Here is a 27152-nt window from a genome sequence, read left to right as displayed (position 1 = left end):
TCCAGGCTACCAACAACCATCCTACCAACAGGAAAAGAAGCTGAACCTTGAAGAGATGCTCTCAAAGTTTATTTCAGTGTCAGAAACTCATTTCCAGAACACCGAGACAAACTTAAAAATCAACAAGCATCGATCCAAGGGCTCAAAACTCAGATAGGCTAGCTTTCCAAACTAATTTCTGAATGACCACATGGTAGCTTGCCAAGTAATACTGAACCCAACCCAAGGGAACAACTCAATTCAATTAATATTCAAGATGAAGTAGGAGTTGTTGAGCTTGAACCAGAATCGAGGTAAGAAACTATGGTAAGCAAAGGTCAAGGTGAGGTAGATAACAATAAAAACAAAACGGTGAATGTCGAATATAAACCTCGCGTTCCATACCCTAATGCGACAAGGAAAGACCGCTCAGATGAAAAATTTGGTAAATTCCTTAAACTCTTAAAAAAATTACATATTAACTTACAGTTTATTGAAGCCCTATTGCAGAAGCCAAATGCAATGAAATTTTTAAAGGAACTTTTAGCAAATAAGAAGAAGTTGGACGAGACGTCACACGTGGAGCTAAACGCAGATTACTCTGTTATTCTCCAAAATAGACTACCAACAAACTAAAAGATCCAGGGAGTTTTACAATTCCTTGCTTAATTGGTAGTTTAGATGTAATAATGCATTAACTGATTTAGGGGCTAGTATTAACGTCATGCCCTACAAAATGTTTAAGCAATTAGGTCTCGGGAAACCCAAACAAACTAGGATGAGCATTCAATTAGCAGATAAAACTATAAGGCTCCCTAGGGGTATTATTGAAGATGTAGTAGTTAAAATCGATAAATTTATATTTCCCGTTGACTTTATTGTACTAGATATAGAGGAGGATAACAACACTCCTTTAATTCTGGGAAGCCCTTTTTAGGAACTGCTAAAATGATTATTAATGTTGGGCACAGGTGAGCTCACTCCGTGTGGGAGACGAAACAATCACCCTTCAAGCTCGCAATTCTGGCAACACATTAGGAATTGAAGGTGATCGTTTAACCCATTCTCCTAGAACTGACAATATGGTACAACCTACTTTACAGGAAATAAGTTTGAAGGAAGCACATGAGTCATTCTCAAGTAATAGTAGAGGACCTATTCATGAAGATCAAAGATTACAAATCGAGGAACTCGACGAATGGCTGGAGCATAAAATAAGAACACCCGGCAAACCGAATCTACGACAAAACGAGCCCAATACCTTTCCAAATCAACTTAACATTAGATAGAGTCTTATTAGATGCCTTAGATCCCCACATAGTCACTACCACACTGAATGAAGAAATCCCTCTTACGGTACTTAGTATCTTTCCATTCGGTACAAGGCACCCCAAGTTTGGCGCTTTTAAGGTAAAAAACACCCATTTAAAACCTTATTTTAATGAGATTGATGATAGGAATGAGGAGAATAAACTCCTCAAACCACCATGATTATTCAACGGAGAGGTAAGTCAAGCTTAGACTATAAATAAGTGCTTCTCGGGAGAGAACCCGAGCACTAACTGTATTAACTTCTTTAAAAATTTAGTCTTTAACATCTAACTTACTAACGGAGCTCTCGAATACAGGTTTTCCACAGAGACACGGCCAAGCACACGGGCCTGCTTATGGCCGTGTGAAAACAGGGCAAGGATTTCCCCAAACACGGGCTATGTTAAAACGCCACGGCCGTGCGACATGGCCGTGGTTGAGCCTGCCAACACAACACGGGCGTGTGACACGCCCGTGTGGAAGACCCATGGTTGAAACTGAGAAATTAGCACGGGCGTCCGACACGCTGGTGTCTAACACCTGTGGTCAAACCTATCAAATTAACACGGGCATGGGGCGTGCCCACACGGGCGTGGGAGAAGCAAGCAAAGCTAGACACAGTCGTGCAACACGTTCGTGTTAACCCACACGCCAAGGAACACGGGCATGTACTAAATGTCAGACGCGCCCAAATTCAAAATTCGCAAATCACACAAGTTAAAATTGGGGAACATGGGCATGTGCCCTGGACGTGTGGCCCAAAATCTATAAATACCCTTCACTATTCACTTTATTCCCCATTCAAAAACCCTAACCCTAGCCCCTACGACTCCACATTACTTCACTGCCACGCCCGTGCGCCACTTCCCACTCCATTTTTTACGCTCAATCTCTCTCTCTTAGCGTTTGTTTACTCCTTTCACTTCTATTTTACTTATTACTAATGCTTATTATTAGCATAATCTTCATTCCTTTTGAACTATTTTTCATTTTTCTCATTATTTTATCATTTAGTTTGCATTCTTAGGTTAGTTATCATACATTTCGTGTTAAATCGAATTATTAGGAAAACCTCATACCCATGACTTTACTATGCTTGTTCTCATGATATTTCCATGCTAATGTCTATCCTTTAATTTGAATTCTTCGATCATTTATCATACATCTCATGTTAAAACAAGTTGTTCGGAAAGCCTCACTCTTTTGTCATACACATGCCATTACTACGCCCATTCCCATGCCATTACAATGATAATGTCACGAAATTATTATATTAGTTATGTTTGGTTGTGGCTGAAATTCTGCTTTTTATTTGAAAATTGTATTCCTTTTACTTTGACCACTCATTAAGATGACTTGATGATTCTAATCGCAAGTACCATGTCATCTTCACGAGGAACAGAAACCGTTGTACCTGCCTCGAAGAAAAGGAAGGAAGCGTCATCTTCCACAGGTCTAACCACGGAAATTTGTCACCCTCTCCTGTAGTTCCCCCGAGGGCCCCAAGAAGAGCTTGTCCAAATAGTTCAGGTCCGATCCTTAATTGCGGGCCGCTGCATCGACTGGGCTACCGTAGAACAAGTTCAGTTGGCTGATGCGATTCGAGCCCTCCTAACCACCGACCCTTGGGAGCTATTCTTTGGGAGCATCGAACCAACATACCTCAAGCTCACGATGGAACTATGCTTAGCGTTCCATCTTTAGACCGTAATGATAAATTATGATGATCTTGGCACGGTCTAGTTTTGCCTAGGTGGGTTAGTCCGCTAGCTAAGCGTCCCAGAGTTTGGTGCTGCACTAGGCTTATATACGGAGGAGTTCAAGGAGGAAAATGAACTACATGCTCTCACTCGCCACATACATTTTTCTCCCTTGAAGTACTGGCACACTTTGGCCCCTGGCGCAACCTCCTACAATCCTGGCCGCTCCAAGGCATCAGTTCTCCCACCATCCCTAAGGTACCTACTCGTCATTTTAGCTCACATGATTACAGGGAGGTGAGAGAGCACTGGCATCGTCAACACTCACGGCGCCTACTTCTTATGGTTTATGTCACATGGGTATGTCATCGACCTTGCCTACTTCATCGCCCTCACGATTCAACACCAGACAGAGTAGCATAGGAAGGGGATCATCTACATTGGCCCCTATGTAACGCTATTGGCTCGACACTTCGGGCTCCTCGACATCGTGGCCCAAGAATCATCCTTGACCCTCATTGGCTAGATGTCTCCACAAGGCATCTCAAGCATGCTTAGCATGAGGATGATCAGGAGGCACCGAGGAACCTACCCTCCTCAATATCGTCTCACCCAATCCACCGAGTAAGAGGCCTATGAGGACATTTCTGATGATGTCCCTTCACAGCACGAAGACCCACCATCCCAGCCACCACCACCCTCTCGTTCAGTTCATGCGGCGGCTTCATATGCTGACATCTCTGAGCACCTCACTCGATTCGAGCAGCAGTGTTTTCAACGATTTGACAACATTGATGCTACTCTCTGATAGATTTGTCAGCACCTCCACATCTCATCGCCAGTCCCACCTCGCGAACCATCCAGCGATGAAGATGTTTAAAAACATTTATTTATAATTTTATGTTTTTAATTTTTATTAAAACTACTTTTTATTTTTATTAGATTTTAGAAATTTTATTTTTAATTATTAATTTCGGTTATTTCTTTTTGAGTAATTATTCTTCCTAATATCCCTAAAATTATATAGAGCTTTTAAGCTCATCATCACATAGGAACTAAAACTCCACCGGGAAAGGTTCTCTACGACTGTCATGTCCTGCTCGTCCACGACCATAGCTACCACTAGAGATAATATCCTTTTAGCGCAGGACTTATGGCCTAATGAACCTCTACGACCACCGGAGTTTCCTCCTCCACTCTCGAACCAATTCCTCTCCAGAACTCCAGTTTGAGGAATTCATCATATAGGAAGTTACAATTCTCTCCCTATCTTATTTTTACACTCTAAATATCTATCTTTGTACATTGAGGGAAATGTACATCTTAAGTGTGGGGCGTATTTATTTATTATCAAAAAAATCCCTGAATGACTGCCTTGTTCTCTTAAAAAGCTCTCATATCATATTTAGGATAAATTTTGATTGATTTATGATTTTGATTGATATATCTTGAATTAAAACATAGGCATTTATGCATTCATTTTTTAAACTTTAAGACATTAGAGAATCAAGCAAGATAAGTTAATTTTTAAGAATTTAAAATTTTTGGTTGTTTCCCCAAAATTTAGGTATTACTTTGAGTTGGGATTCACAAGTTTTAAACATCAAAAAGCCATAATTTTTGTGAGATTTTTGAGCCTTTTGAGCATCTATTAATTCTTTCATGCTCACTTTTATTATTGCTTTGGGTGCGTTAGTAGTGAACTGTTATTCTAGAACTTGCTTGATTATTCATGTAGAGACAACACCATTTCATTTGATATGTCAAAATGATTAAGGCACTTAGGATTAACCCATTCATGCCATGAAAAGCCTACCTCCACAATTAACCCCTAGTGAACCCCCTTGAGCCTAACAAGCCATTTCTTGTATTACCCTTAATATTAACCTTTAAACCATTATTGTTGAAATCCCCTAAATTAATTTAAGCCCCATTTTTGTAAAGATTTGAATTGAAATAGTTGCTTAACTATGTTTTATTCTACTCTGTAATTTAATTGGTTCTTTAAAAAAAAACATGTATACATATTAGTAGTGATCTTCTGTTTGTAAGCTTCAGAAGTTAAATTCCTTAGTTTGAGAAGAAGCTCTGTTGTACGCAAGTGATGATTAACTCTTTTTCTAGTTAGGTAATTTTTCAATTCAATCTTGATTCTAACCCTTTCTTTCAGCTTATGACCACACCCCCTAACCAAATCTCATTACAACCCTCTAAAGACCTTTTGATTGATGTATCATCTTAAATTATAATGGAGATTTGATTTTCATGCAAGCCTATGGTAATGACTTTTCATTATTGACTATTGAGTGCTTCATTTATTGTCCTTAAACACCTCGAGTGATTTGAGTGAATCTGCAGTGAGGATGTGAAACTCTGTGGTATACTAAATCAAAGGTAATTACTTAAATAATGAGAGACACCTATGTTTGCATGATTAAATACTCAACTTGGAATGTTTGAAACTTTTATGTTCTTTTAGTTGAATTCTCAATGTATGATTACCTAAGGATTATTCTGAGATATTATCGATAGAAATTATAAGTTGAGAAGAATTTATTTTGATTATGAGTTGAGAATTTTGCTTGAGGACATGCAAATGCTTAAGTGTGGGGGTATTTGATAAACCGTAATTTATCATATTTTTACCCCATGTTTAATGCATTTTATGGATCATGTTCCATTAGAATTGGTGAATTCGATGCTTCTAATGCTTTAATTTCATGTTTTACACTTAGGAGAGCATAAGAGAGCGAAAGGAATGAGAAACGGGCCACAAACGGAGAAAATGGGCCAAAGTACGAAATCAACACAGCCTGGACCTCCTTACATGGGTAGACCACACGGCCATGTCAATTTGGCAAGCTCGAGCACAGCCTAAAGTAATCGCACACGAGCGTGTCCCTGTCGAGCCCAAGTTGAGTCTAATTCTGAAAAGGCTAATTTTGAGGGCTTTTAGGCATTCCAAAGCCTATAAATACACCATAGAGAAGGAAGAAAAGGGAGGACGGAGTAAGGGGGCAAGGAATTACTCAAAGAAAGTCGATTGATACATCTCAGAAAACGGATTCATCATCAAGACAGAAGATCTCTCCTCAATTCCCCTTCAGGATTTTTGGGTTTTCTTTATGTTTTGTATTCTTTATTATTCTAAGATGTTTTCTTATTTAGTTATGAACTAAATCCCCTAAATACCTAAGGGGAATGAAACCCAAGACGAATCTTGTTATTATTTTCTGAATTGTATGATAAATATTTGACTTGTTCTTAATTAAGTGTTCTTAATTCTTGTTTTTGATATCCTAGGATACCGATTCAAGATAAGCTCTTATTCAGAAGAGAAATGGACCCTGTTTAAGAGTACATTTGTCATAATTAAGCGGAGTTGATTGCGCGCCTAGACATAGGGTGACAAGATTTTGCCGAATTAGGGTGAAACCTATTAAGGGGATCCATAGATCAAGTTAATTCAACCCTATAGTGTTAATTAGAGAAAAATCTCGGTTATTCAATCTAGGGATTAGATGTTATTAGTCTTAAATAGGGATAATAACATAACTTAGGGATCTCTACGGAACAAGTTAAATGAATAAATCGTCTGATTCGGAGCCAGAATAACAAGTACAGTCTAGGTGGATTTTTCCTTAAGTATTGTCTTCATTCAATCGATCTTTCCAAAAGCAATTCCCCAATTCCATTCTCTGTGCGTTCTTAGTTTAGATAATTATTTAGTTAAAACAAAAACCTCTTTATTCTTAGGCTCGATAATAAAAAGACAGTCATTACTAGTACTTTTAGTTCCTTTAAGTTTGACAATCTGGTCTTGCTAAAACTATACTACTGTTCGATAGGTACACTTGCCTACATTGTGATAATAGTTAGTTCAAGAATGAGTAATTATAAATATTTAAAACCTATCATGAAATCACGCGATCACCTGCATTGTGCCACACGGTCAAAGGCCACGGACGTGCTTTGTGGCCATGTTTGTTTGGCAATAACCTCTTAAAAATCACACGGCTTTGACACACGGGCGTGTCATATGGCCGTGGCCATAAGTCAGTAGCTAGCTAAGTATCACACAGCCATAGCACACGGGCGTGTCTATTGGCCGTGGGTGAAAGTTAGTATGCCTGCTCTATTTTGGCACGGCTGGTTCACATGGGTGTGTTTGATACCCGTGTAAGGTGCACAGCCTGGTCACACGGGCGTGTGACCTTAACAGAATAGAAAAATTCTCTAAGTGTTGAAAGTGGTGAACATGTTCAGTTTAGTCCCAACCTCTTCCTAATACATGTTTAAGGTCTCATTGACCTAAGAAAGGGACTTATGTTGATGTTTGACTATGATGCTATGATGTTTGTGAAATGCATGCGAAGTGTTTCAATATGTTTGGTAATGCCACTTAACCCTAGTCCGGAGATGGATACCGGTTAGGGGTGTTAAATTCGGTTGGTATCAGAGCTATGGTTTAGTCGGTTCCAGGACTACTATAGCATATGTGAGTCTAGCTATACATGCCATACCTGAAACTGCGATAGTGTGATGAATCCTGACATTGAAATGTGCTTTTATATAGCAAATGGATCCCGATAGAGCTGTAGCTGACGATGTTGAAAGCAATGCACCTACTCCCGTGCAAGGGATGGTGTAAGCTTATTCTAAACCGGCTACGAGTAGCCGTGATGGTGAGGCTAAGAAAGCCTTCTATCAGATGATGAATGAATGGTTCACCCAATACATTAGAACCAATCCGATTGTACAACAACATCCACCCCCGGTTAATCCTTCTCAAACTCCTGGTATGCCACGAGTGATTCTGGTACAGTTGAGTAGACCACTAGTTGATAAGATTAGAAAGTATCAGGCCGAAGGGTTCCCAGCTACAACGAATGATGATGCTGAAAGAGTCGAATTCTAGTTGGAAAATACAATAAGAGTGTTTGATAAGATGTCTCTGAGTCCTAAGGAAAGTGTTAAATGTGCCGTTTCACTTCTGAGAGATACGGCGTATCATTGGTGGAAAACTTTAATATCTGTGGTTCCAAGTGAACGAGTTATATGGGATTTCTTTCAATCTGAATTCTGAAAGAAATATATCAGCCATCCATTGATCAAAAACGCAAAGAGTTTCTTGAACTTAAACAAGGCCGTATGTTTGTTACAGAATACGAGTGAAAATTTGTAAGGTTGAGTCAATATGCCCATGAATGTGTATATTCAGAAGCAAAATGTGTAAGAGATTTGAAGACGGTTTGAATGAGGATATTCGTTTGCTAGTTGGTTTCTAAAAATCAAAGAATTCGTGGTGCTTGTTGAAGGAGTATGTATAGTGAAAGATCTTGGAAAAGAGAAAAGAAAGGCTGAGTTTGAAGCTAGAGATGTACGAAAGAGATCATCGGGAAAATCATTTCAATCTGGACCCAAGAAGTTTAGAGATGATAGCAGTCGTTCAAAGGCTAGTGTGGGAGATATTCAAAAAGAGACTGTGTTAGATTGCAATCGAATTACAAATCTCCAGCCACGTCTGTTGCTAGTGTTGATAATGCAAAGAATGAAAGGCCTGAATGTGAGCAATGTGGAAGACGACACTTTAGTGAATACTGGGGAAAAAGTAATAATCAAGCTTGTTATAGTTGTGGTTCAAGAAACCATTTTATTAAAGACTGCCCAGATTTAGCTGGAAAAGATAATGTTCAGAATCTGAGACAGAGTGGTAATGTTTCTCGTGGTAGACCTCCCAAAAATACGGGAAATGTAAGCGATAGTCATAGAGGAATGAAAGATACAGCTATTAGATCTGAGGCTCGTGCACCTGCTATCGCGTATGCTATTCGAGCTCGTGAAGAAGCTTCATCGCCAGATGTGATTACGGGTACATTTACTCTCTATGATACTTATGTGATTGCTTTGATAGATCCGAGATCAACATATTCGTATATATGTATGAACTTAGTGAACAGTAAGACTTTGTCTATAGAGTCTACTAAATTCGTAATTAGAGTTTCAAACCCCCTAGGCGGATGCGTCTTGGTTGATAATGTCTACATGAATTGTCCGTTAATGTTTCGAGACAATTGTTTTCTGGCTGATTTGATGCTATTACCTTTTGATGAGTTTGATATTATTTTGGGAATGGATTGGTTAACTATGAATGATGCTGTGGTGAACTGTAAACGAAACACTATTGATTTGAGATGCAAAAATGATGAAATAGTCAGAATTGAATCTAGTGATTTGAATGGATTGCCTGCTGTAATATCTTCGATGAAAGCATTGAGTATTGTGAGAAAGGGTTGTGAAGCCTACTTTGCTTATGTGATTGATTCGAAAGTTTCAGAAAGGAAAGTTGAATCTGTACTTGTTATCTGTGAGTTTCCTGAAGAACTTCCGGGATTACCTCCAGTTAGACAGGTAGAATTTGGCATAGAATTCATGGAACTACTCCGATTTCGATAACTCCGTATAGAATGGCTCCGACCGAGTTAAAAGAATTAAAGTCTTAGTTGTAAGAATTGACGGATCGAGGATTTGCTAGATCGAGTTTCTCACCTTGGGGTGCTCCGGTTTTATTTCTGAAAAAGAAAGATGGTACGATGAGAATGTGTATAAATTATCGTTAGTTAAATAAAGTGACGATCAAGAATAAGTATCCTTTGCCCCGAATTGATGATTTGTTTGATCAGTTGAAGGGAGCTACTGTGTTTTCGAAAATAGATTTGAGATCGGCCTACTATCAGTTACGAGTGAATGATTCAGATATTCTGAAGACTGCTTTCAGAACGAGGTATGGTGTAACACCCCTTACCCGTATCCGTCGCTGGAACAGGGTACGAGGTATTAACAAATCATAGTACATACTATTTAATAAAAACGAGACAAAAATATGGCGTGCAATTAGATCAGAAATCATTATAACATATGCCTTTAACAATACTAGCCAATTTCAAAGGCTTCGTAAAAAATAATCGGTCAGATACTATAATTAATATTTTAAACCTAGACAATTATGACACATAACAAAATAACTAAGTCTACTATATATGCCATAATTCAAAATGTTCAGTTCAAATACCCAAAAGTATTGATAGTGTAGGCAGATCTTCAACGATCCTTAACTCCTGTGCAAGCTGGACGACACTATAAGACAAAAGAGAGAAAAGAAAGTAAGCTTATAGCTTAGTAAGCAAGTATATAATTAATAAATAAAGAATTTAATATGTTTACACAATAACTCAAGTGTATATACTTTTTAATTTTACTATTTACTCCACTTTGGTCAAGCGTCAAGCTGTCTCTCTTGCGTCATATTCACTAAATAAATCATAACTCGAGTTACAAAACTCAAAATTCAAATCTATAAGATTTTCCTGAAACTAAACTCATATTACTTCCTACTAAAATTTTTCTAGAATTTTTATTCCAGCCAATTAGTACAGTATATTAGTTAAAGTTTCCCCTGTTATACAGCTCGACTGATCTGACCTTTGTTCACTACAAATTGAATTTCTCCCAGTACACACTTCAAATATCCATGAAATCTATTCCATTTAAAACTAGACTCAATAAGGAATCTATACATATAAACTATATTTCTTAATTTGTTTTGTACAATTTTTACTGATTTTTCAAAATTAGAAAAAGGGATCACATAGTCATTCTGAGCGAGTCACACACAATTATAAATATTTCAAAATATAGAGTTCCTTTACTTGCTATGTTTCTTTTACATGGGAATAGACTCATTAAGTTTTAATTTCATATCTAATTCAGCCTCTAACTAAATTCCTACTATTTTTGGTGATTTTTCAAATTCACGTCACTGTAATTGTCCAAAACAATATTATTGCTAATTCACTCTTTCACACCTTCTTTGTATTAACCTCATTTTAGCATGCATATCACAATTCATTTTCACCACATTTCATACATCACAAGTATAGGTCCATGATTACAATGTCACCTTAAAACCATCCCGTTGAACAATTCGGATCAATCCTCGATACTTGATGGTTTCAGTACACAGCCCCAACATCATATTTCATATAATTCGGCTCTCTTGTACACATGGTGAACACTTAGTAGCATCCATGTGACCTAGCCAATTTATCTCATAGCTCTCTTGTCTACATGGTGTCCTTCACTTGGAATCACACATGCGACCTAGCTACATTTATCTCTCCCGTAGCTCTCTTGTCTACATGGGATACATCCCGTATCACACATTTGACCTAGCTCCTACATAGTATCTCGTAGCTCTCTTGTACACATGATGTGCATTCAGCACTATACATGTGACCTAGCTACGCTCCATCTATATTATTCAATCTTTCCGAATGTTCAACTGGGATTTTTTCTCTCTATTACTTATTTCCATTCTTCCAATGGTCGATTTATGCTTCGAAATCAGCTAAACTATATATAATAAGCTAAAATATAAAAATTTAAATGAAGTTAATGTATTATTTACATACAAACTTACCTCGGTGCAAAATATGGAAATTTTGCAATTTAGTCCAAAACCTTTTCCTTCCACCGTTCGAGGTCGATTCCACGCCTTTCTTGATCTATAACAACACATTTAGCTCATTTAATACTCATACTATTTATTTCAATCCAAAAATCACATTATGGAAAAATTACATTTTTGCCCCCTAACTTTTACAAAATTACAATTTTGCCCCTAGGCTTGGAAATTTAATTTCAGCCCTTATTATTATGTTTTATGGCATGCTGGTCATTTTTCTCTTCTATGACAACATCAAATTCTCACTCTAACATGCACTTATGAGCATTAGGTATTTTTACCAATTATACCGTTTTGCTCGTTTTCGCTAAAAATCACTTAGAAAAGATCGTTCCCCTAACCTCAAACATTCATATTCTACCATCAAACATCAAAATACATGCATATCATTCATGGGTAAATTTTTAAACATAAACCCTAAATCGAAATAATGGTAGAAATAGGTAAACCAAGCTACGAGGATTTCAAAAATGTAAATAACATTAAAAACGAGGCTTGAATGCACTTACTATTGAGCTTGAAAGCTTGAAACAAACCCTAGCTATGGAGAACATGCAAGTTTCGGCCAAGCTAAATGAAGATGAACACATTTTTGTGTTATTTTTCCCATTTTATTTCATTTATTATACAAATGACCAAAATGCCCTTACTACTAAACTTTCTAAAAATTCCATCCATGTCCAAATTTTTGTCCATATAAAGTATAATGGTCTAATTTCCATTTAAGGACCTCTACTTAAAACCCCCATTTCAATCAAGTACTTTATGAGCAAGAACACACACATTTTTCACCTATTTCAATTTAGTCCTAAACGTCAAATTAAACACCCAATCGATAAAATTTCGCAACGAAATTTTCACACGATTATGCAATCATAATATAAACACTAAAACTTAATCAAAATAATATATGTTTTTTCAACCTTGGATTCGTGGTTTCGAAACCACTGTTCCATTTTGGCCCTAAATCGGGCTGTTACAACTCTTCCCCCTTTAGGGATTTTCGTCCCTGAAAATCTTACCGGTAAAAAGGTTTGGGTACTATTTTCTCATGGCTTCCTCTGGTTCCCACGTAGCTTCTTCTACTCCATGTCTTTGCCATAAAACTTTCACTAAAGTTATACTTTTCTTTCTCAACTATTTTACTTCTCGAGCCAAAATCTTAATCAGTTCCTCATCATAGGTCAAGTCTGATCGAATCTCAATTTCTGTTGGAGAAATCACATGTGAAGGATCAGAACGATAACGTCGCAACATTGATACATGAAACACGTTATGAATTCTTTCTAATTATGCCGGTAATGCCAACCGATATGCCACTGGTCCAATCCTCTAAATAATCCCGTACGGCGCAATAAAATGCGGACTCAACTTGCCTTTTCGGCTAAATCTCAGAATCTTCTTCCGTGGTGACACCTTCAAGAGCACTGTATCACCCACCTGAAATGCAATCTCTTTTCTTTTTAAATCTCCATATGACTTTTGTCGATCTGAAGCAGCTTTCAAGCAATCACGAATTACTTTTACTTTCTCTTCGGTTTCTTTAACTAGATCAACTCCGTGAATCTGTTTCTCACTAAGTTCGGTCCAATATAAAGGAGTCCGAAACTTGTGACCATACAAGGCTTCGTACGGTGCCATCTGTATACTTTACTGAAAACTGTTATTGTAGGCAAATTCAACTAAAGGTAGATATTTCTACCAACTGCCTTCAAATTCTAAAACACAGCATCTAAGCATATCTTTGAGTACTTGGATTACTCTTTCCGACTGACCATCTGTTTGTGGATGAAACGCTGTACTAAAGTTCAATTTTGTGCCCAAAGCTTCTTGTAACTTTTTCCAGAATCTCAAGGTAAACCTCGGATCTCTATCTGATATTATAGACATAGGTACCCCGTGCAACCTCACAATTTTAGCAATATATAATTCAGCTAATTTATCAAGTGAGTAATCGGTATGTACCAGTATAAAGTGAGCCGACTTTGTTGACCTATCAACCACAACCTAGACAGCATCCTTTTTTTTAGGAGTCAGAGGCAAACCGGTTACAAAATCCATGGTAATCCTATCCCATTTCCACTCAGGCACCATTACCGGTTGGAGAAATCCTGAAGGCACTTGATGCTCAGCTTTTACTTGTTGACAAATCAAACACTTGGTTACAAATTCAGAAATGTCCCTTTTCATGCCTGGCCACCAATATAACTTCTTTAAATCATTATACATTTTTATGCTACCAGGGTGAACTGACAAATAGCCACTATGTGCCTCATGTAATATTTTCTGAATCAATTCATCATTTTTCAGTACACATATCCTGTCTCAAAACATCAAACAGTCATCTGGTCCAACTCGAAAATCTGAGTCGTAACCCGATTCGCACTGAGTTCTCTTGGTTCGCAACTCACTATTGTTATTTTGAGCATCACAAATCAACTGGAGAAATAACAATTTAACCCTCATCTCTGCTAAGATTGACCCATCATCGGACAATGCTAACCCCGTATTCATGGCACTCAAAGTAAAAAGAGATTTCCTGCTCAAGGCATCAGCAACTACATTCGCTTTTCCCGGATGATAATCAATCATTAGCTCATAATCCTTCAATAATTCAAGCCATCTTCACTGTCGCAGATTCAAATCCTTTTGATTCATTAAATACTTCAATCTTTTGTGATCAGTAAAAATTCGGCATTTTTCACCATACAAATAATGTCGCCAGATCTTCAAGGCAAAGACAATAGCGGCCAATTCCAAATCATGTGTAGGATAGTTCTTCTCATGTGGTTTTAACTGTCTCGAGGCATAAGCTACCACTTTACCCTCTTGCATTAGCACACATCCAAGGCCTGTCAATGATGCAACACTATAAATTACGAACTCCTTCCCCAGCTCGGGCTGTACTAAAATTGGTGCTTCAGTCAATCGTGCTTTCATCTTTTAAAAACTTTGCTGACATTTATCAGTCCATTCAAACTTAACATTCTTTTGCAGCAACTTAGTCATAGGAGAGGCAGTCATCGAAAATCCCTCGACAAAAAGTCTATAATACCCTAACAAGCCTAAAAAGCTTCTAACCTCGGATACATTAATACCCTGACAAGCCTAAAAAGCTTCTAACCTCATATACATTCTTTGGCGGTTTCCAATCAACGATCGCGGAGATCTTGCTCGGATCCACCCGAATACGTTCACCTGAGACTATATGACCCAAAAATCCAACTTCACAAAGCTAGAAATCACTTTTACTAAACTTAGCAAACAGTTTCTTTTCTCTCATGATCTGCAATATGGTTCTCAAGTGTTCGGTGTGCTCAGACTCATCCCGAGAATAAATTAGAATGTCATCTATAAACACTACTACAAACTTATCTAAATATGGCTGAAAGATTCGGTTCATCAAGTCCATAAATATAGCTGGAGCATTTGTTAAGCCGAAAGGCATCACAAGGAACTCATAATGTCCATACCTTGTCCTAAAGGCGATTTTCAGCACATCCGACTCCTTAACTCTCAACTAGTAGTAACCGGACCACAAATTGATCTTTGAAAACATTGTGGCCCCTTTTAACTAATCGAATAAATCATCAATCCTTGGCAACGGGTACTTGTTCTTTATAGTCACCTTATTGAGCTGACGGTAATCAATGCAAAGCCTCATTGAGCCATCCTTCTTCTTTACGAACAATACAGGAGCACCCCAGGGAGAGAAACTCGTCTTACAAATCCCTTGTCTGTTAACTCTTACAACTGAGCCTTCAATTCTTTTAATTCAGTCAGAGCCATTCTATATGGAGCAATCGAGATCGGTGCAGTCCCCGGCAACAAATCAATGGCAAACTCTATCTCTCTGTTCGGAGGCAATCCAGTCAATTCCTCTGGAAATACATCTGGAAATTCACAGACTATCGGTACTGATTCAAGCTTCAATTTAGACAGCTTAGTATTCATTACATAGGCCAGATAAGCTTCACACCCTTTCCTCATGTATTTCTGTGCAGACATGTGCGAAATAGCTATAGGCAATTTATTTGATTCATCTGTTTCAACCCACAGAATTTCACCATTTTCACATTTCAACTCTAGTGTTTTCTGTTTACAATCTACCTTGGCATCATACAATGTCAACCAGTCCATTCCCAAAATAACGTCAAACTCATCAAATGGTAACAGCATCAGATTAGCTGGAAAACAGTGACCTTGAATCATTAATGGGCAATTCTTGCAAACCTTGTCAACTAGCACATATTGGCCTAAGGGGTTCGACACTTTAATCTTAAACTCAGTAAACTCAACAAGAAACTTCTTATTAGATACTAAATTCATACAAATATAGGAATGAGTAGACCCGGGATCAATCAATGCAATAACAATAGCATCATAGAGAGAAAATGTGCTAGTAATCACGTCGGGAGATGATGCATCCTCTCGGGCATGTATGGCATAAGCTCTAGCAGGCGTTCTAGCTTCTGATCTCACTGCTGAATCTTTCATTACAGTTTTACTGCTAGCTCCACTTCTAGTATTTCTCGATGGTCTACCTCTGCTAGTGGTAGTACTCTGTCTAGCACTCTAAAATTTTTTTTCTTTAACTTTCTCCGGACAGTCTCTAATAAAATGCTTGCGAGAACCGCACCTGAAACAAGCTCGCTCCTTTCCCCAACACTCACCATAATGTTGCCTGACACATTGCTGACATTCGGGCTTTCTAGATCGCACATTACCCACACTTGCCACTGAAGTAGCTTGAGCTTTAGACCTCGAATATGCCCTATCACAATCTCTGTGTGAATCCTAACTGAAACTGTCATTCGAGGGTTCGTCTCCTTCCGTTTTTGATCAATAAATCGCTGACTTATGTATTTCTTTCTGAATTCTTCCTGGAAGAAATCCCAAGTAACCCTTTCTTTTAGCACCACTGCTACCAAAGTCTTCCACCAATGGTAGGCTGAATCTCTCAAAAGTGATACAGCACACTTTAAGCACTCCTCGGGTGTACAAGAGACCTCATCAAATACACAGGTAGAATTTTCAAGCCAGAACTCTGCTTTCTCGGGATCATCATCAATCTTTGTTCTAAACTCTTCAGCCCCTTGTTTTCGAATCTTGTCAACCGGAGGCTTGTTCATTCTTACCAAATCTATGCCTTGAGCAGCTACAGGAACCGTCTGAGGTATGGGAGGGGGTGGAGGAGGTTGAGCATTTGGGTTTGCTCGAATAAACTCAGTGTACCAATTGTTCATCATTTGGAGAAAGGCATCCCGAGCCTCATCTCCCTGTCTCAATGTCTCAGGTCTACTTTCTACAGGCGCGGTCCCTTGTGCGGGAGCCGGTGCATTACTAGCAGCATCATCAGCCGCAGTTCCTTCAGGATCTATTACTATATTAAAACAAAACACAGTTTAGAATAATCAAGAGTCACCACACTATTACAGTATATTTATGGCATGTATAGCTAGACTTTTACACACACTTTATTAGTCCGAGAACTGACTAAACCATAGCTCTGATACCACTAAATATAACACCCCTTACCCGTATCCGTCGCCAGAACAGGGTACGAGGTATTAACAAATCATAGTACATACTATTTCGTAAAACCGAGACAAAAATATGGTGTGCAATTAGATCATGAATCATTATAACATATGCCTTTAACAATACTAGCCAATTTCAAAGGCTTCGTACAAAATAATCGACGATACTATAATTAATATTTTAAACCTAGCATGTTATGACACGTAACAAAATAACTAAGTCTACTATACATGCCATAATTCAAAATGTTAGGTTCAAATACCCAAAAGTATTGATAGTGTAGGCGGATCTTCAACAATCCTTGACTCTCGTAAAAGCGTGGCGACACTATAAGACAAAGAGAGAAAAGAAAGTAAGCTTATAGCTTATTAAGCAAGTATATAAATAATGAATAAAGAATTTAATATGTTTACACAATAACTCAAGTGTATCTACTTTTTAATTTTACTATTTACTCCACTTTGGTCAAGCTGTCTCTTTTGTGTCATATTCACTAAATAAATCATAACTCGAGCTAAAAAAGTAAAAATTCAAATCCGTAAAATTTTTCTGAAACTAGACTCATATTAATTCTTACTAAAATTTTTATAGAAATTTTTGTCCAGCCAATTAGTACATTTTATTAGTTAAAGTTTCCCGTATTATACAGCTCGACTGATCTAATCTCTGTTCACTACGAATTGAATTTCTCCCAGTACATAATTCAAATATCCATGAAATCTATTTCATTTACAATTATACTCAATAAGGAATCTAGACATATAAACTATATTTCTTAATTTGTTTTGTACAATTTTTACTGATTTTTCAAATTTAGAACAGGGGATCACATAGTCATTCTGAGCGAGTCACACACAATTATAAATATCTTGAAATATAGAGTTCCTTTACTTGTTCTGTTTCTTTTACATGGGAATAGACTCATTAAGCTTTAATTTCATATGTCATTCATCCTCTAATCAAATTCCTACTATTTTTGGTGATTTTTCAAATTCACATCACTGTGACTATCCAAAATAGTATTATTGCTAATTCACTATTTCACACTTTCTTTGTATTAACCTCATTTTAACATGCATATCACAATTCATTTTCACCACATTTCATACATAACAAATATAGGTCCATGATTACAATGTCACCTTAAAACCATCCCGTTGAACAATTCGGATCAATCCTCGATACTTGATGGTTTCAGTACACAGCCCCACCATCATATTTCATATAATTCGGCTCTCTCGTACACATGGTGAACACTTAGTACCACCCATGTGACCTAGCCAATATATCTCATAGCTCTCTTGTCTACATGGTTTCCTTCACTTGGAATCATACATGCGACCTAGCTACATTTATCTCTCCCGTAGCTCTCTTGTCTGCATGGGATACATCCCGTATCACACATGTGACCTAGCTACTACATAGTATCTCGTAGCTCTCTTGTACACATGATGTGCACTCAGCACCTTACATGTGACCTAGCTACGCTCCATCTATATTATTCAATCTTTCCTAATGTTCAGCCGGGATTTTTTCTCTCTATTACTTATTTCTATTCTTCCAATAGTCGATTTATGCTTCAAATCAGCTAAAATATATATAATAGGATGAAATATAAAAATTTAAATGAAGTTAGTGTATTGTTTACATACAAACTTACCTCGGTGCAAAATATGGAAATTTTGCAATTTAGTCCAAAACCTTTTCCTACCCTCGTTCGAGGTCGATTCCACGCCTTTCTTGATCTATAACAACACATTTAACTCATTTAATACTCATACTATTTATTTCAATCCAAAAATCATATTATGGAAAAACTACATTTTTGCCCCCTAACTTTTACAAAATTACAATTTTGCCCCTAGGCTCAGAAATTTAATTTCAACCCTTATTCTTATGTTTTATGACATGCTGATCATTTTTCTCTTCTATGACAACATCAAATTCTCACTCTAACATGCATTATGAGCATTAGGTATTTTTACCAATTATACCGTTTTGCTCGTTTTCGCTAAAAATCGCTTAGAAAAGATCATTCTCCTAACCTCAAACATTCATATTCTACCATAAAACATCAAAATACATGCATACCATAAAACATCAAAATACATGCATATCATTCATGGGTAAATTTTTAAACATAAACCCTGACTCGAAATAATAGTAGAAATAGGTAAACCAAGCTACGAGGATTTCAAAAATGTAAAGAACATTAAAAACGGGGCTTGAAGGCACTTACTATTGAGATTGAAAGCTTGAAACAAACCCTAGCTATGGAGAACATGCAAGTTTCGACCAAGCTAAATGAAGATGAACACATTTTTGTGTTATTTTTCCCATTTTATTTCATTTATTATGCAAATGACCAAAATGCCCTTACTACTAAACTTTCTAAAAATTCCATCCATGTCCAAATTTTTGTCCATATAAAGTATAATGGTCTATTTTCAATTTAAGGACCTCTACTTAAAATCCCCATTTCAATCAAGTACTTTATGAACAAGAACACACACATTTTTCACCTATTTCAATTTAGTCCTAAACGTCAAATTAAACACCCAATCGATAAAATTTTGCAATGAAATTTTCACACGATTATGTATTCGTAATATAAACACTAAAAATTAATCAAAATAATATTTTTTTCAACCTCGAATTCGCGGTTTCGAGACCACTGTTCTGTTTTGGCCCTAAATCGGGCTGTTACATACGGCCACTATGAATTTTTAGTTATGCCTTTCGGATTAACTAATGCGCCTGCTATTTTTATGGATTTGATGAATAGAATTTTCAGACCGTATTTAGATCAATTTGTTGTAGTATTCATTGATGATATATTGATTTATTCACCTGATGAATTTGAACACACCGAGCATTTGAGAATAGTGCTACAGACTCTACGAGATAAACAATTGTATGTAAAGTTTAGTAAATCCGAATTCTGGTTGCGAGAAGTTGATTTTCTGGGTCATATTGTATTAGCTTTCGGTATCCGAGTTGATTCGAGCAAGATTTTAGCTATTTTGGATTGGAAGCCTCTAAGGAATGTATCTGAAGTCTGCAGTTTTCTGGGACTTGTCGGTTACTACATACGATTTGTAAAAGATTTCTCTGTGATAGAAACTCCATTGACAAAATTGCTTCAGAAAGATGTGAAATTTGAATGGTCTGAGCAATGTCAGAAAAGTTTTAATCGGTTAAAAGCTCTGTTAACTGAAGCTCCGATGTTGGTACAACCTGAGTCGGGTAAAGAATTCGTTGCTTATAGCGATGCTTCGTTAAATGGACTCGATTGTGTTTTAATGCAAGAAGGAAAAGTTGTTGCTTATGCTTCGAGATAGTTGAAGCCACATGAGAAGAACTATTCGACCATACGAACTTGAGTTAGCCGCCATTGTGTTTGCTTTGAAGCACTACTAAAGACTACGAATGTAACACCCCTAATGTTACCCGATGCTCTAAGTAGAAATCGTTATGGCATACTATGAAACTCATTTAGGCGTGATACCACATTGAAAGAGTTGACCCCAAACCCGTTACGAATCGGCGTGCCACATTGGAGTTGAAAACCCACGTTTTTAGTGTTTTAAAACCATACATTTTATTGAGTTAACAAAGTGTATGGAAGTTGGGCACCGGTAGGTATCCGAGACAGAGGAGGTGAGCCATGAAGGTCGCTAAGTACCAAGCTCTTTAATTGGATCCAATCCTAGACATGCCCACAACCATAGCCACACTTTGTTATATCGAGTTTAAATTTGTTTAAGTGGACGTCTTTGATAAATCGATTAATCGTGGTGTTGAGATATTTTGAAAACAAGTATCATTTTGAAAACACGTCCTAAGTCTAGCCCATTTGAATAATTATTAACCAATTTTAAAGTTATTAAAATTAAAATAATTAGAAAAGAAATAAAAGGAAAGTTAAAATTGGCCTTATTACAACCCAAAATAAATAATAATTAAAGGAAATTAAATGAAAACCAACACTTATTTAAAAGTCCAAAGACAATCACCGTGGCCCACTCAATCCTCTCGGCCTAAGTCCCCATATTAAGGTTCACTGCAAGGTTAAGGAAAGGGGGTGAGTTTGGAAACTCGATGTGCAACAAGCCCCTTCAGAGCCCAAAACAATAACGGCTGTTGGGTCTAAGCCCAAATCCAATCTCAATCATGCCTTTGGCAGTAGCCCTTTTCATATTTCATATTTCATAATCTTGGGCAAGCCTTTTCATATTTCATATTCTTGGGCTAAAGCCTTTTCATATTTCATATTATTGGGCGAAGCCTTTATCAGAAACAGTATGGCCCTTAGGCCCATTTCAATGTCACATATAATTTCAATGAAAGAATGCAACCCATTTGGGAGACTACTCAACCCACCATCCGCTACTCTCCACCCGTACCAACCAACACACCATGTGGGATTAACTCGACCCACCCCGCCAAACTCTCCAATCGGCAAGATAATTGTTTTATCATATATCTTGGAGGCCTAGCCTCTTTTAATAATCGAGGCAAAAGCCCTTTCAATAAGCGGGGCATAAGCCCTTTTATAAGCGGGGCATAGGCCCTTTTATAAGCGGGGCATAAGCCCTTTTGATAATCGGGGCATAAGCCCTTTTGATAATCGGGGCATAAGCCCTTTTTCACTTCCTCCATCCATATAAAACCCAACCCAATGCATTTATGATTACCTCATGTGCATATCATACATATCATGTGCATAGCATACATTTCATGTGCATATCATACATACCATATTTATCAAAATCCCATGTATTAAAATCATACATAAACCCTAGGGGTATAATGGTCATTTTACCTAGGGGCAAACGGTCATTTTCATATTATAAGGGTAATCTCGTAATTTTACCAAAATTAGGGTTTCCATGTTCATTAACGATTACTAACAATCCATGGGTGCAAACAGTGATTACGGCCCATTTTAGCGAAATCGAGTTATTGGGCCTAAAACCCTAATGGGCCCTACTTAGCCAATTTCGCTGTCTAGGCCCACTTAGCCTATATTCCATAACGGTTTTAACAGTCTTATCATGCAATTTAACAGATTTCCTTTTCTACCAATTTTACCCAAATGGGCCCGAAAGCCCAATGGGCCCCACTTGACCCTCGAGGCCCAACTTACCAAGAACGCCAAAATCACATTCTTACCGTTTCCATCGTTCTCAATCACCGTCTCATCGATTCTAACTAACTAGTGAGCATTAAACGCTTACAAGTCCTCGAAATGCCGAATTTGGCATTTCGCTTTTCGCATTTTATCGCTTTAAGTTATGAAAGGGTTCGTTACACACGATTTGCGATATTCCTTGACGAGATCTCCTATGTGATTTCTCCTATAATCAACCACTTATAGATTAGACCATGTTAATATTAAACCAAATCGAAAACTACCTATTATCATCACTTACACATTCGGCCACCATCCACAATGGCCCTTGGGTTCATACCTTTGCCGAAGTTGATGACTAGATTTAGTCACTCCGATGATCCAAGCTTTTCACACACTCCTCGATCGGTAGCCTTTAATCCTCACTAGCACCAACAAACCAAATAACACCAAAAACCCTTTTAGCCTTAGTCGACAGAAGGGTTTTCAGCTTTTCTTAAACCACAAGATACAAATGGAAAGAAGTTCGAATACTTACCAAGAGATCTACTCATTGAAGAATGTTCCAAATACCTTCCTACCCCATATCCGTTGTGAATCCAACTTAAACGTGCGTAGAAAATAGACCTAAATATTAATTCCCGAATCACTAAAATATGAAGCTTTCGGCTTTTCAGAAAATATTAATCTAAGCTATTACGAGGGTTAGTACACACCTGTTACGGGTTGAAGTTGAAACGTTTCCATAATCAATCACCTACGATAACCACCACCTGTCACTCAAACTCAACTATTCTAATATCAATATATGTAAATCCTAAGCACATCAGTCATACGGAACATAAGGGCATATTCGTCATTTTACCATACAGGGGTATTACGGTCACTTTACCCTACAGGGGCTTTACGGTGTTGTTAGTCATTTCGTCCTACAAGGGTGTTTTGGTAAATCAACAAACCAAAGGTATTTCAGTAATTTTGTAAACCAATGGTATTTCTATAATTTTAGAAAGTCAAGGGTATTTCGTAACTTTGTAAATTAGGGGTATTTTGGTAATTTTACAAATTGAGGGTTTTCGGTAATTTCACAAACCAAGGGTATTTTAGTAATTTTGTAAATCGAGGTAAAACAAGAATTACGTAAATCAAGGGTAAAACAAGAATTCTATAAATCAAGGGTAAAATAGTAATTCTATAAATCAAGGGTAAAACAAGAATTCAAGTAAATTGAGGTAAAAGCGGTAATTACGTAAGTCGAGGGTAAAACGATAATTATGTAAATCAGGGGTAAAACGGTAATTATGTAAATTAGGGGTAAAACGGTAATTTTGTAAATCAAGGGTAAGACGATAATTATGTAAATTAGGGGTAAAACGGTAATTATGTAAATTAGGGTAAAAGCAGTAATTACGTAAGTCGAGGGTAAAACGATAATTATGTAAATCAGGGGTAAAACGGTAATTATGTAAATTAAGGGTAAAACGGTAATTCTGTAAGTCGAGGGTGCTTTAGTAATTTTACAAGTCGAAGGTATTTCGGTAAATTTACAAATCGAGGGTATTTCAGTATTTTTACAAACTAAGGGTATTTCGGTAATTTTAGTAAACTAAAGTATTCTAAACAGGGATAACAATACGAATGGGCCTAAAGCCTATTCTCGGCCCAAATGGGCCCTGCGCTCGTGTGGCCCTTTTAGCCCAAATCTAGCCACAAATATGAGATTCACCTAGCCTAGCCCAATATTTGCTACACAATCAAATAACTTATCCAATTGGGCTGTGAGGCCCATTAGGCCCACATGACCCCTTTCGCCCATCGCGACCAAGTAGCCATCCTACTGACTAGAGTAGTAAAAATACACACGATAGGAGACCGGAGTTAATCCACACTCCGAGCCCCTTAGCCGATGCCCAACCCAAACGAGCACGCCATACAAATGAAAGGGATCACCAAGAAAGGTACATTTACTCTCTTCATGGTTCCTCTATTTAAAGCCGACTTCACAACCACTCTTATGTTAGCTTCCGATGTGGGATCCTCCAACATTAGAGTTTAAATTCAACACCAACTCTTGCCCACCGTTAGCAAAATAAATGCTCTTTGCTTGCTATGGGATTCAACCTATGCCTCCCCTTAAATGCTCCACACGCTACTTGCCACTAAGCCACAAGGCTTTTTGTGTCATTTATTTAACACAATAATTTCAAAACCCTCATCCAAGCATCCGGTTTTTTTTCACTTAATACCAAAATTTTTGCTAAAGCCCAAGTTTGAACCCAAGATTTCTCCAACACTTCTCAAAGATACTTAACCACAAAAACAAGCCTTCATTAACAAAATTTACATGCACAACAAAATATTAAAAGCTGCCTTCAACCGCTCCCATGCTCAAGGCCCAAAACTTCTAGGCTCAAATTCAGGGTGTTAGATTATCAAAGCTCAAAAAGTTCATAATAAGTTTATGACTAAATGAACTCAGTGTAATTCTGATTCTGATTCTGAATTCTAGATAGATGTTGATGACTGCTTGAGGTTCAGAAATAGACTTTGTGTTTCAAGAAATCTAGAGTTGATTCAGATGATTCTAAGTGAAGCTCACAGTAGTCGGTTCTCCGTGCATCCAGGCAGTACTAAAATGTACAATGACTTGAAACAACATTATTGGTGGTCCAAAATGAAAAAAGATATCTCTGAATTTGTTTCTAAATGTTTGATTTGTCAGCTAGTTAAAGCTGAACATCAAGTGCTATCTGGGTTACTAGAACTAATTATGATCCCGGAGTGGAAATGGGATCGAGTGACCATGGACTTTGTGTCGAGTTTACCTTCATCTCTGAGAAAGAAAAGAGGCATTTGGGTTGTAGTTGATCGTTTGACAAAATCAGCTCATTTTATTTCAGTTCGATCTGATTATCCGCTTGATAGATTAGCTAAATTATACATTTCTGATATAGTAAGATTGCATGGTGTACCATTGTCTATAGTGTCAGACAAAGGTCCGAGATTTACGTCACGATTTTGGAAGAGGCTGCAAGATGCTCTGGGTGCTAAATTACATTTTAGCACAGCTTCTCATCTGCAAACAGATGGTCAATCTGAATGGATTATTCAGATACTTGAGGATATGTTGAGATGTTGCATTCTCGAGTTTGAAGGTACGTGGGAACAATATTTACCTATGATTGAATTCGCTTATAATAATAGTTTTCAGTTGAGCATCAAAATGGCACCATACGAAGCTTTATACGGTCGTAAATGTCGTACACCTTTATATTGGACAGAGCTCAGCGAAAATAAGATTCATGGGGTTGATTTGATAAAAAAAATTGAATAGAAAGTGAAAGTGATCCGAGATTGTTTGAAAGTAGCTTCTAATCGTCAGAAATCATATGCAGATTTGAAAAGAAAATATATTGAGTTTGATATTGGTGAGAAAGTGTTTTTGAAAGTATCTTCGTGGAAGAAAGTGCTTTGATTTGGTAGAAAAGGCAAATTGAGTCCGAGATTTATTGGGCCGTATGAAATCATCGAACGAGTTGGATCGGTTGCTTATAGATTGAGGCTACCATCTGGGTTAGAAAAGATACATAATGTGTTTCATATATCGATGTTTCGACAGTACAAATCTGATCCTTCAAATGTAATTCCTTCATCTGATATTGAAATTCGGTCTGATATGACCTATGAAGAAAAGGCGATCTGAATCTTAGCTCGAGAGGTTAAAGAGTTACGTAATAAGAAAATTCCATTAGTTAAAGTGATGTGGCATCGGCACGGTATTGAAGAGGACACGTGGGAGCCTAAAGATGCTATGAAACAGCAATATCCAAATCTGTTTATCGGTAAGATTTTCGGGGACGAAAATCCTTAAGGGGGAGAATTATAACAGCTCGATTTTGACCCTAGTCAGAATAGTGGTTTCGGGACCACAAATCTGAGTTAGAAAAATATTTTAATATTAATTTTCGCGTATTTGGTAAGTGAATTGACATGTGTACAAGTCTCGTGTGAAAACGTAACTGTTTGTGTGCTTAATTTGTAAAAAGGACCTAATCAAATAAAATATAAAAGCTGTGCGCTAGATGTTTAAGTGCTTATTTGAGTTGGCTTTCTAGAGTAAACATCCTTATGTGGTTATTTGACCATTGGAAGTTTGAATGGACTTATAAGGGCATGTGTTAGGTGAGTTTATAATTGTTTATAAAGGGGTAAAATGGGAAAATGTTTATTAAAGTAATTTATATGAAAACAAATTAGAAAATCATGTCATATATGTGTTCATCCACCGAAATTGAAGAACAAAAAGAAAGAATAAAGGCTTTTAGGTTTCGGCACATTGGAAGCTTAATTTGGGTTGTTTTTGCTTCGGTTTTCGATAATTTCTACGTTTTTTAGATCGTTGCTAAGTGTACTATAAAACCCATGCCTCAATTTCCAATTTTTTTGATGATTTGAAAATGTGTCATGGATGAATTCATGAGTTTTGTGTTGTTAAATGGTGAAATATGAAAGCTTGATGTTGGGTTTACATGTTTTGTCTTTGGATTTTAGTTGGATTTGAATAAATTGGTCTAATTTGTAAAAATGTTATTTTGAGGGACTAAAATGTGAAATAAATGAAATGTTTGGACTAGTATGAGTACTAGAAGAATTTGGCCAAGCATAAGTATATACAAATTATGTGTATTTTGTGATTTAGTGAATTAGGGACTAAAGTGTCAAAATGTGAAAATATTAAGGCTAAATTGTAAAATGCCCTAAATGTGTGTTTATAGATGAAATTGTATTAATTGGTGAATAAAATGGTTAATTTTGAAAACCTATAGATCAAGAAAGGAGGAATTCGAACTTAGATCGGGAAAAGTCGAAGGTTATCGAGTAGATAGTCCGAGTCGACAAATTCTGAGAACGAGGTAAGTTCGTACTTAAAATATGATGTTAAGTAAGTTTTTATGCCTTTATT

At 37.2% G+C, this 27152-nt stretch overlaps 1 long non-coding RNA gene across 1 annotated transcript in view; it reads right to left on the bottom strand.

Annotated features, from left to right (window-relative positions):
- The window catches only part of LOC128293936 (uncharacterized), a 34911-nt gene extending 11941 nt beyond the window's left edge, over positions 1-22970 (bottom strand). Inside the window, exon 1 of the long non-coding RNA XR_008284093.1 lies at positions 22906-22970. This is a non-coding gene — a long non-coding RNA (uncharacterized LOC128293936). The remainder of the gene's footprint in view (positions 1-22905) is intronic.
- Positions 22971-27152: the final 4182 nt, after the last annotated feature.

This window comes from Gossypium arboreum, chromosome 6 (assembly GCF_025698485.1).
Source record: "Gossypium arboreum isolate Shixiya-1 chromosome 6, ASM2569848v2, whole genome shotgun sequence".
Classification (NCBI taxonomy): domain Eukaryota; kingdom Viridiplantae; phylum Streptophyta; class Magnoliopsida; order Malvales; family Malvaceae; genus Gossypium; species Gossypium arboreum.
This window is presented reverse-complemented; position numbering and strand designations above follow the sequence as displayed.